Raw genomic sequence first — 9,917 nt, forward strand, 5'->3', positions numbered from 1 at the left:
GTTCTCAGGCTGGCCTGCTGTGCACCCAGGGAGCCCAAGTGGGAAGGAGTTAAGGTCCCCACCTGTCATGGGGGGCGGGGGTGGAGGTGATGGGCAGAGACACCCTCACTGCACAGGCCTCTAGGGAACATGACACTCCTACCCCGTACTCAGCCCAAGTCAACTGAGCTAGATGGGTGACTCGGTCTCAGTAAGCAACTGGGAAGCACAATCTCAGAGATTTCAGACCCCATTAGTAAACATCTCAGTTTATTAAGAGATGTTTAATAAGCATCTGCTATGGCATTGTTCATGAGGTGGGCACTGGGAGTTCCAGGTGATATTCTGAAACCTCTAGGTTTCCTGGTCGGCTTCCCTGTAAAGAATCTTCGTGCAATGCAGGACACCTGGATTTGATTTCTGGGTCAGGAAGATCCCCCGGAGAAGGGAATGGCTACCCACTCCAGTACTCTTGCCTGGAGAATTCCACGAACAGAGGAGCCTAGCAGGCTACAGTCCATGGGGTTGCAAAGAGTCAGACATGACTGAGCAACTCAACACTAAGGCTTCCTGGTGGCTGCTATCAGTAAAGGGAGTCTGCTGCGTATGAAGCATTAGAGGCTTAGGTGACTATGAACTTACCTAGGTTAACAAAGTAAAGTTCTTCAACACTCTTCTTGCTGACCCCACCCTACCCTCCAAAACAGGCTTGGATGAGGTCATTCAATAGACCAGAGCCCTCATCTCTGTCAACGGACCGGGCAAGAAAGCAGCACCTTCCTCAAAAGCAGGCAAGCACCACGTCTCCATCTGATTCTCAATCCAAAACACTAAACCACATCCTGATCTACTGCTGTCCTTACGAAGATGCCCTGACTTCCATCTCAATGAGAAACAAAGACTAGAAGGGCTGACTTGCGGTAGCCTGCCCCACTTTCTCAGCAGAAGGCAGAGCAGACATAGTGTAGATGCAGAATAGAACTATTGGGCGTGGAGCACTGGGCTGAGGTTGAGGGGGGGCGGGGTGAGGGAGGGGGTGTTCTTAAATCTGCCCTTAACACGTTGACTGACTTCCGCCAAGCCCCTTCACCTCCCTGGGTTCCAGGATCCCCTATTAAGTAGGAACAACAGCACGTCTCTCAGAATAGGTGCAAAGTCTTCCCAGAAAATGGGGAAAGTGCTTTTTCAGATTACACAGGGCCCAAGTCAGTGTGAGTGCTTGTTACTATGGGTCCCGCAGTGAGAAAACATCAGCAAGGCTTGTCTCCAGGGCACGGCCAACGCAGGTCTCAACTCCAGATTCCAGGGCTTGAGCCTGGAGAGGGTGTAGACACCATGCTCCAGCTTCAACAGAGAGCCAAAGCAGGCCCCCAGTAACGGGGAGCCATGCTCTAGGGTCGGTGGGAGTGGGAGGTGACCTAGTATCCTAGTCTCTCTCCCATCAGTACTAAAGGATTATTTTTTAATTTTTAAAATAGCTTTATTGAGATATGGTTCAAGTATCATACAATTCACCAAAGTGTATAATTGAATGTTCTTTGTTATATTCATAATCGGGTTTACTACAACCTAAGATAATACATTTTCATCACCCCTACAAAATGTCTGTTACTCATTAACAATTATTCCCCACCCTACTCCACTCCTACCCTAAGCAACCACAATCTACTTTCTGTGTTTTTAGGTTTTCCTATTCTGGACATTCCATGTAAATTGAATCATACGATATGTGGTCTTTTGTGAGTTGCCTTATTCACTTAGCATAATGTTCTCAAGGTTCATCCATGTCTTAACACATATTTTACTTTGTTCCTTTCCATGGCTGAACACTCCTATATGGATATACAACTTGTGTTTATCCATTCATCTCTTGATGGACTTTTGGGTTATTTCCAGTTTGTGCCTTTTATGAATAACGCTGCTATGAACATCCTCATGTACAAGTTTTAGGGTGAGCATGTATTTTCATTTCCCTGATATATACCTAGCTGTGGAATTGCTTGGTTAAGTGGTAAATCAATGTTTAACACCTTGAGAAACTTGCAAAACTGTCTTGCAAAGGGGCTGCATCATTTTACCCTACCATCAACAGTGTATGAGAGTTCTGATTTCTCCATATTCTCACCAACATTTGTTATTGTCTGATTTTTTTATTATAGTCTTTCATTAATTATGGTTTTGATATGCTTTTACTTAATGACTAATGAGTTGGGGCAACTTTCCATGTAATTATTGACCATTTCTATACCTTCTTTGAGAAACCCCCATTCAAATGGTTTGCCCTTTTTTAAATTGGACTATTTGTCTTTTTATTTTGAATTGTAAGAAAAGAGCTTTTAATATATTATGGATACTAGACTTTTACCAGGTATGAAATGTCAAATATTTTCTCCTATTCTGTGGGTTGCCTCTTCTCTTTCTTGAAGAGTCTTTTGAAGCCGTTTCTCTTTCTTGCCTCATTTTCCTAGCTACCACCACCAGTACAACATTGGCTAGAATAAGAGCAGACATCTTTATCTTGTTTCTGAGTCTTAGAGAAAGCAGTCTTTCACCACTGAATATGATGTTAACTCAGTTTTTTGTTGATGTCTTTACAGGGTTGAAGAAGTTTCTATTTCCAAGTCGTTGAGTGATTTTATTATGAAAGGTTAGTGGATTTATCAAATGCTTGAGGGAAAACTGTAATTCTAAAGTGAAAATTGTAGGGAGAGGGATCCTCTGTGTTATTAGCCATCCTTGCCCAGAGTGGACTACAGGTACCTGGAATAATTTCCAGGAGAGAGAACTGAGAGGGAGTAAGCCAATGGGTCGTGGTTCAAATGCCATATATACCCTCTCTGTTCTCACCAGGATTTAAGAGATTTTCTTGAATCAACATTTCTCCATTTGCTGTATGCCCTTAGGACAATTTCCAGAGATCTTAAATAATTGATACTTTAATTCCTCCTGCTAAATAGTTGGTTTGTAGGGAGAGTGTCCCCCGAGTTCCTTACACTGCCAGTCCATAAATCTTGCTCCTAATTGTGGCACAGCCATGAAGACATGGCATACATTGATGAGAATGTTGACCATCAGGTGCACAAAGTGTCGTCTGGAAGCCTACATCTGCTTTTCACCAGCTATGTGGTCAGAGCTCATGTAATCCCTCTGAACCTCCATTTCTCCATTTGGAAAAAGGAAATAACGAGAGTACCTACCTCTAAGAACTGACTGATAGTTAAATATAAGGATTTAAATGAAGTAAAGCACCTGGTTGCTGGCAGGGACTTACCAAACATAAGCCTCCAGCCTCCGAATGTTCCTTTTTTTTTAGAACATGAGTGCCTATGGCCATTCTGGAACCTATTGCTGGCTCCCTGGTCAGCTTTGCTGAAATGTAGCTCTCTTTCTGCAGGCTTCGTGTTACTGTCTCAAAGTCCCACCCACCCCTTTCAGCTCAGCGAGGAGTCCAAACCTTGCCAAAGACATATAAGTCCCAGGAACTGACTTGAACCTCTTTTTCTGGAGTTCTACCCCTTCCACACCTTACTGTTCTCTCAAAGGAAATGTATTATTTGGTGTGTCCAAATGGGAGAACATCTTGCACCATCCACTGCCTGCACAGAATGTCAGTCTTTTTCTGCAAACTGGTCAGTCATCCAGCCTGCATCTTTCCCTCAAAGCCCTGGGATCCACTGGAGATTTGAGCTGCTGCCCTGTCAATGGAAACCCAGCTGTTTGGCCACTTGGAGAGGGGAGGAAAAACTAACATTCTTGGGAGACAAAGAAGTAGTGTCCCCATTGGCTGGATGGGGGCTGCTCCCCCGGGATTTGTCTGGCTGGTTATTTTCTCATTGTCTGGAGAAGAAGAAAGAATTGATTAGTAAAGACCTTTGCATAAGAGGGAAGTGGATTTCTGAGAAGCCAAGTTTCATTTAAGGGGAACATTATGCTGTGAGTTTCATATTATGACAAAAGTGAAAACAGCCTTTATAAAAGGAAGCTTCCAGGAAGCCAGGAGTATGGTCCCACTGGGCTCTGCTGAGAAATGAGGTCATCTGTAAAGTTTCTGCCAGCTCCAAGCTTCAGCAATGCCCAGCTGGGCACATTAGCAGGGAATATTTGCCCAGACTTCAAAGCAGGGCCAAGGAAAATCCAATATTGAGTCTAAAGATAGGCTGTGTGGTTTGTTTTTTTAAAAAGCTAGATCTTCTGGGAAATTCATAGAGTCTATGAAGATAGAGAATGGAGATCTGGGGCAATGGGTGTGTCAGAACAGCAGAAGTGCTCTGACATGTCCTGAGGCAGGTGCAAGAGCCCATTCAATGAAATGTTTACCAACTAATGGATATTGAAAGCCTCTGTGAGTCTCAAATCAAATTCCCCTTTAAAGTGAAGATGACAAGTAAAGTAAATAGGCAATGCCTGTGATGATTCATTTGTCCCTAAACAACTGCTTCTGACTGAGGCTGCATGCCGTCCAGAGTGGGGCTGAGGCTGCCATAAGCCCACTATTGCTTCAGTTTCCAGGAGACCCAGTGAGATGTTTACAGGTCCCAGGTCTCTGGTTCCCCTTCTCAAAGTGAACTACATCTTTCTTTTTGGCCAGCAGCACCATTATAAACTTAGAGATCAGGTTGCTAGGGACAAGAGGCCATTTAAGCAACAAATATCCAGTAAGCTCCTCCTAGTTGGCTAGGCACCATGCGAAGTGCTGGGCTAAAGGGATGAGTCTGGCTTACTGTCTCATCCCACAGATGGACATGTGGCCAACATGAGGCAGATATAAGCATTATAATGAAACTGCAGACAATATTCCATGAGAGATGAATTCAGAGGGAGACCTCGGAAGGAAGATTCATGTTGAACTTCAAAAGCACTAGCATATTACCAGGTACATCATCGTCTCTTCTGGGACAAGAGAAGCACAGCCAGAAGATATGTTTTCCATACACAACAAACAAGGTTTTTCTGCAGTAGAAAGAGCTCAAGGCAAAGAGCCCTATCAACAACAAGGCAACAACAATGGGTAGAAATGAGACCTGAGTGTGTGCGGGGCATTCAGTGTTCTGCAAGTCCGTTTTCTCTAATTCTTGAAGTCTATGAGGCAGGGTCTTTACAATTACACATTACAAATGGGAAATCATAGCACGGAGAATTTAGTAACTTGCACACTGACTCGGGAGATGGTGAAGGACAGGGAAGCCTAGCGTGCTTCAGTTCATAGGGTTGCAAAGAGCTGGGCACAACTGATTGACTGAACGAAAACACTAGCTCACAGCTAAAAAGTAGTAGAGCCAGTATTCATCGTAGGCTCCAGAGCTGAAATTCTTCAAGCCATCAGGAGAACAGTCTTAGATTGGCCGCAGACCTCATCGGCCCAGCACCTTGACCTTGCTCCATCCTCTGGACCTGTCTCCCCTGAGTTTTGAATGAGAAGGGTGTTATCCAGAAAACCCTAAGGTCCTTTCCATCCAAGTCCTCTGAGACTCATTTTTCTGAGGGGTGGTCAGAGAGGAGGAAAGGAACAGGGAGGGATAAGGAAAGTTTAGGGAGTTTGGGTGGGAAGAGGCAGAAGACCAACCCCCGATGAGGCCTTGACTGCGTTTACATCATTTTCCTCTGTGTTTGCATGCCCGGAAACAGTTTCTATTCTGAGCGCTAAACCCTCCCACCTCAACGCACAGCCTGAGCAAGGCCTGACTCCTGCTCGAGGCACAGTCAGTGCTGAGTTGCTCATCCTGCTAGAGGCCTGGCACCTTTGAGATTTTCCCTGGTGGTTGATGGGCCTGAGCAGAGCCTGGGAGCTGTGCCAAGCCCTCCCACATGGCCTACATCCAAGCTCAGAACAGAATCGCAGCCTCACCAGGGTCTTCCCTGCTCCATGCAGTAGGTAAGTAAGCAGTAGCTAAGTAAACAGCTCTCTGACACTTACAGAGATGCATCAATCCCTAGGCTATGCTCTGGTTTCCTTCTAGAGGCCCAAGTCTCTTTCTGCTCCTGCTTACTATGTTCCCAAAGAATGCTCAAACTACCACACAATTGCACTCATCTCGCACACTAGCAAAGTAATGCTCAAAATTCTCTAAGCCAGGCTTCAACAGTACATGCACCATGAATTTCCAGATGTTCAAGCTGGATTTAGAAAAGGCGGAGGAACCAGAGATCAAATTGCCAACATCCACTGGATCATCGAAAAAGCAAGAGAATTCCAGAAAAACATCTGCTTTATTGACTATGCCAAAGCCTTAGTGTGGATCACAACAAACTGTCAAAAATCCTTAAAGAAATGGGAATACCAGACCACCTGACCTGCCTCCTGAGAAATCTGTATGCAGGTCAAGAAGCAACAGTTAGAACTGGACATGGAACAACAATCTGGTTCCAAACTGGGAAAGGAGTACATCAAGGCTGTACATTGTCACCCTGCTTATTTAACTTATATGCAGAGTACATCCGGAGAAGGCAACGGCAACCCACTCCAGTACTTTTGCCTGGGAAATCTCATGGACTGAGGAGCCTGGGAGGCTACAGTCCGTGGGGTCCCGAAGAGTCGGACATGACTGAGCGACTTCACTTTCACTTTTCAGTTTCATGCACTGGAGGAGGAAATGGCAACCCACTCCAGTATTCTTGCCTGGAGAATCCCAGGGACAGGAGCCTGGTGGGCTGCCGTCTATGGGGTTGCACAGAGTCGGACATGACTGAAGTGACTTAGCAGCAGCAGCAACAGAGTACATCATGAGAAATGCTGGGCTGGATAAAGCACAAGCTGGAATCAAGATTGCTGGGAGAAATATCAATAACCTCAGATATGCAGATGACACCACCCTTGTGGCAGAAAGTGAAGAAGAACTAAAGAGCCTCTTAATGAAAGTGAAAGAGGAGAGTGAAAAACTTGACTTAAAACTCAACATTCAGGAAACTAAGATCATGGCATCTGGTCCCATCACTTCATGGCAAATAGATGGGGAAACAATGGAAACAGTGGCTGACTTTATTTTCTTGGTTTCCAAAATCACTGCAGATGGTGACTGCTGCCATGAAATTAAAAGATGCTTGCTCAGCAGACGAATGGATAAGGAAGCTGTGGTGCATATACACAATGGAATATTACTCAGCCATTAAAAAGAAATCATTTGAATCAGTTCTAATGAGATGGATGAAACTGGAGCCCATTATACAGAGTGAAGTAAGCCAGAAAGATAAAGACCAATACAGTATACTAAAGCATATATATGGAATTTAAAAAGATGGTAACGATAACCCTATATGCAAAACAGAAAAAGAGACACAGATGTACAGAACAGACTTTGGGACTCTGTGGGAGAAGGTGAGGGTGGGATGTTCTGAGAGAATAGCATTGAAACAAGTATACTATCAAGGGTGAAACAGACCACCAGCCCAGTTGGATGCATGAGACAAGTTCTCAGGGCTGGTGCACTGGGAAGACCCAGAGGGATGGGATGGGGAGGGATGCAGGAGGGGGGATCGGGATGGGGAACACATGTAAATCCATGGCTGATTCATGTGAATGTATGGCAAAAACCACTCCAATATTGTAAAGTAATTAGCCTCCACCTAATTAAAAAAAAAAAAAAGACGCTTGCTCATTGGAAGGAAAGTTATGACCAACCTAGACGGCATATTAAAAAGCAGAGACATTACTTTGCCAACAAAGGTCCATCTACTCAAGGCTATGGTTTTTCCAGTAGTCATGTATGGATGTGAGAGTTGGGCTATAAAGAAAGCTGAGCACTGAAGAACTGATGCTTTTGAACTGTGGTGTTGGAGAAGACTCTTGAGAGTCCCTTGGACTGCAAGGAGATCCAACCAGTCCATCCTAAAGGGGAATCAGTCCTGAATATTCATTGGAAGGACTGATGCTGAAGCTGAAGCTCCAATACTTTGGCCACCTGATGTGAAGAACTGACTCATTTGAACAGACCCTGATGCTGGGAAAGACTGAGGGCAGGAGGAGAAGTGGACACCAGAGGATGAGATGGTTGGATGGCATCACCAACTCTATGGATATGAGTTTGAGTAAGCTCCAAGAGTTGGTGATGGACAGGGAGGCCTGGTATGCTGCAGTCCATGGGGTCACAAAGAGTCAGACATAACTGAGTGACTGAACTGAACTTGCTGTGTTCCAATCTCTAGGATTTATAAAAACGGTTAACAGAGCGAGGTCAGCCAGCACCGCCTCTCAAAGACCTCTTGTTCCCTTGAGCCCTGAGCCCATGGCCAAAGACCCCCAGTTGCTAATGGGAGTCTTTCAGGCCTCAGGACCCCATGGCCACTCTCCCCATTTCTCAGGTTTGGGCAGCTCCCTGTGCTTGCAGCCAGGCTACTTTTCTCTCCCAGGGTCCTTTCCCAATTACTGAGAGCTTCCTCCCCACCTCCCAAGTGCTCCACAGTGGACACTGCTCTCCTCAACTTTTCTCCAGCTGTTGTCCTCCCTTCTTGCTTCAGACCCAGTTCACTCACCCCGATGCACTGACTTTGCCCCCACAATGGGCTCTCCTTGCCTGCCGTGACTCTGAAGTTACCTCAGGCATGGACAGGCTTCTTTCCAAGGGCACTGTTGACCCCTCGCTTGCTGGTAGAGCCTGAATTTTCATAGCTGATCTACCTTCTTCCCCTCTGCCAGTCATATACTGGGTCACTTGGGTCTAGTCACCTGGGTCCATCCTCTGCAGGGCACCCATATGCCACTCCTGGACAACAAGAAGTGAGAGGTGGTAGGCGTGGCCCAATACCTTCTGGAAAAAGTTTCCCTGCTATTTACATGAGCCTCACTCGATCACACCCTTCCTCTCCTTCCACTCAATGTGGTCATGGCTGCTGAGAAATGTAAGAACTGTTTCCAAATGTAAGGGGGAACTAAAAGTGTGAGGATGAGTGCAGAGATGGAAAGAACCTGGGTCCTTGAAAAGGTCTCTGAGACCCTGACTTAGACAACAATGGAACCACCCATTCCTGGGGCTTTTTACAGTGTAAGATAATAAAATCCCCTTTGTTTAGGTTTTTTTGTTCCTTACAGATGAAACCATCCCATGCTAGAGTGTAACCTACCCACACCCTTTGCTAGGTTTTGCATAAAGAAAATGTCCTATATCAACCCCACCTCTCTCTTTACTCATGGACCAAATTGGGTCTTCATCCTGTTTTGGTAAATAAAGATTGATCGGAATACAGCCATACCATTCATTTACAGATCGTCTGTGACTGCTTCTGCTTGAGAAGTAGCAAGAGAGATGGCACAGGCCACAAATAAGAAAATTTTTACTATCTAGTCAACTCCTAAGTTAGACTCTGTAGGCCAATGGAGAAGCAAAAGTTCCTCAAAAATTGACCCAGATTATATGGGTACATTAAAATGGGAAATCCCTGGGAAAGGAGGCACTGTCATATTTCAGGGTCTTGAAATTTCAAGCATCAGGCCATACCCGGCCACGGAGCCTGTTCTGAGAGGGGCGTGATTCATTTTCTGTGTCCACTTGGCTAAGCCATGGTGCCCAGCTGTCTGATCAAACACAAGTCTAGATGCTCCTGTGAAGGTATTTTTTTTTAAGATGTGATTAACATCTATATCAATAGATTTTTAGTAAAGCATATTTCCCTCTAGAATGTGGTTGAAAGTGAAGTCGCTCAGTCGTGTCCGACTCTTTGTGATCCCATGGACTGTAGCCTACGAGGCTCCTCAGTTCATGGAATTTTCCAGGCAAGAGTACTGGAGTGGGTTGCTATTTCCTTCTCCAGGGGATCTTCCTGACCCAGGGATTGAACCCGGGTCTCCTGCATTGCAGGCAGACGCTTTCCCATCTGAGCCACCAGAGAAGCCAGAATGTGGTTGGGTCTCATTCAATCTTGAGGCTTCCCTGGTAGCTCAGGTGATAAAGAGTCTGCCTGCAATGCAGGAGACCAGGGTTCAGTCCCTGGGTCAGGAAGATCCCCTG

Source organism: Cervus canadensis, chromosome 8, assembly GCF_019320065.1.
Source record: "Cervus canadensis isolate Bull #8, Minnesota chromosome 8, ASM1932006v1, whole genome shotgun sequence".
Lineage (NCBI taxonomy): Eukaryota > Metazoa > Chordata > Mammalia > Artiodactyla > Cervidae > Cervus > Cervus canadensis.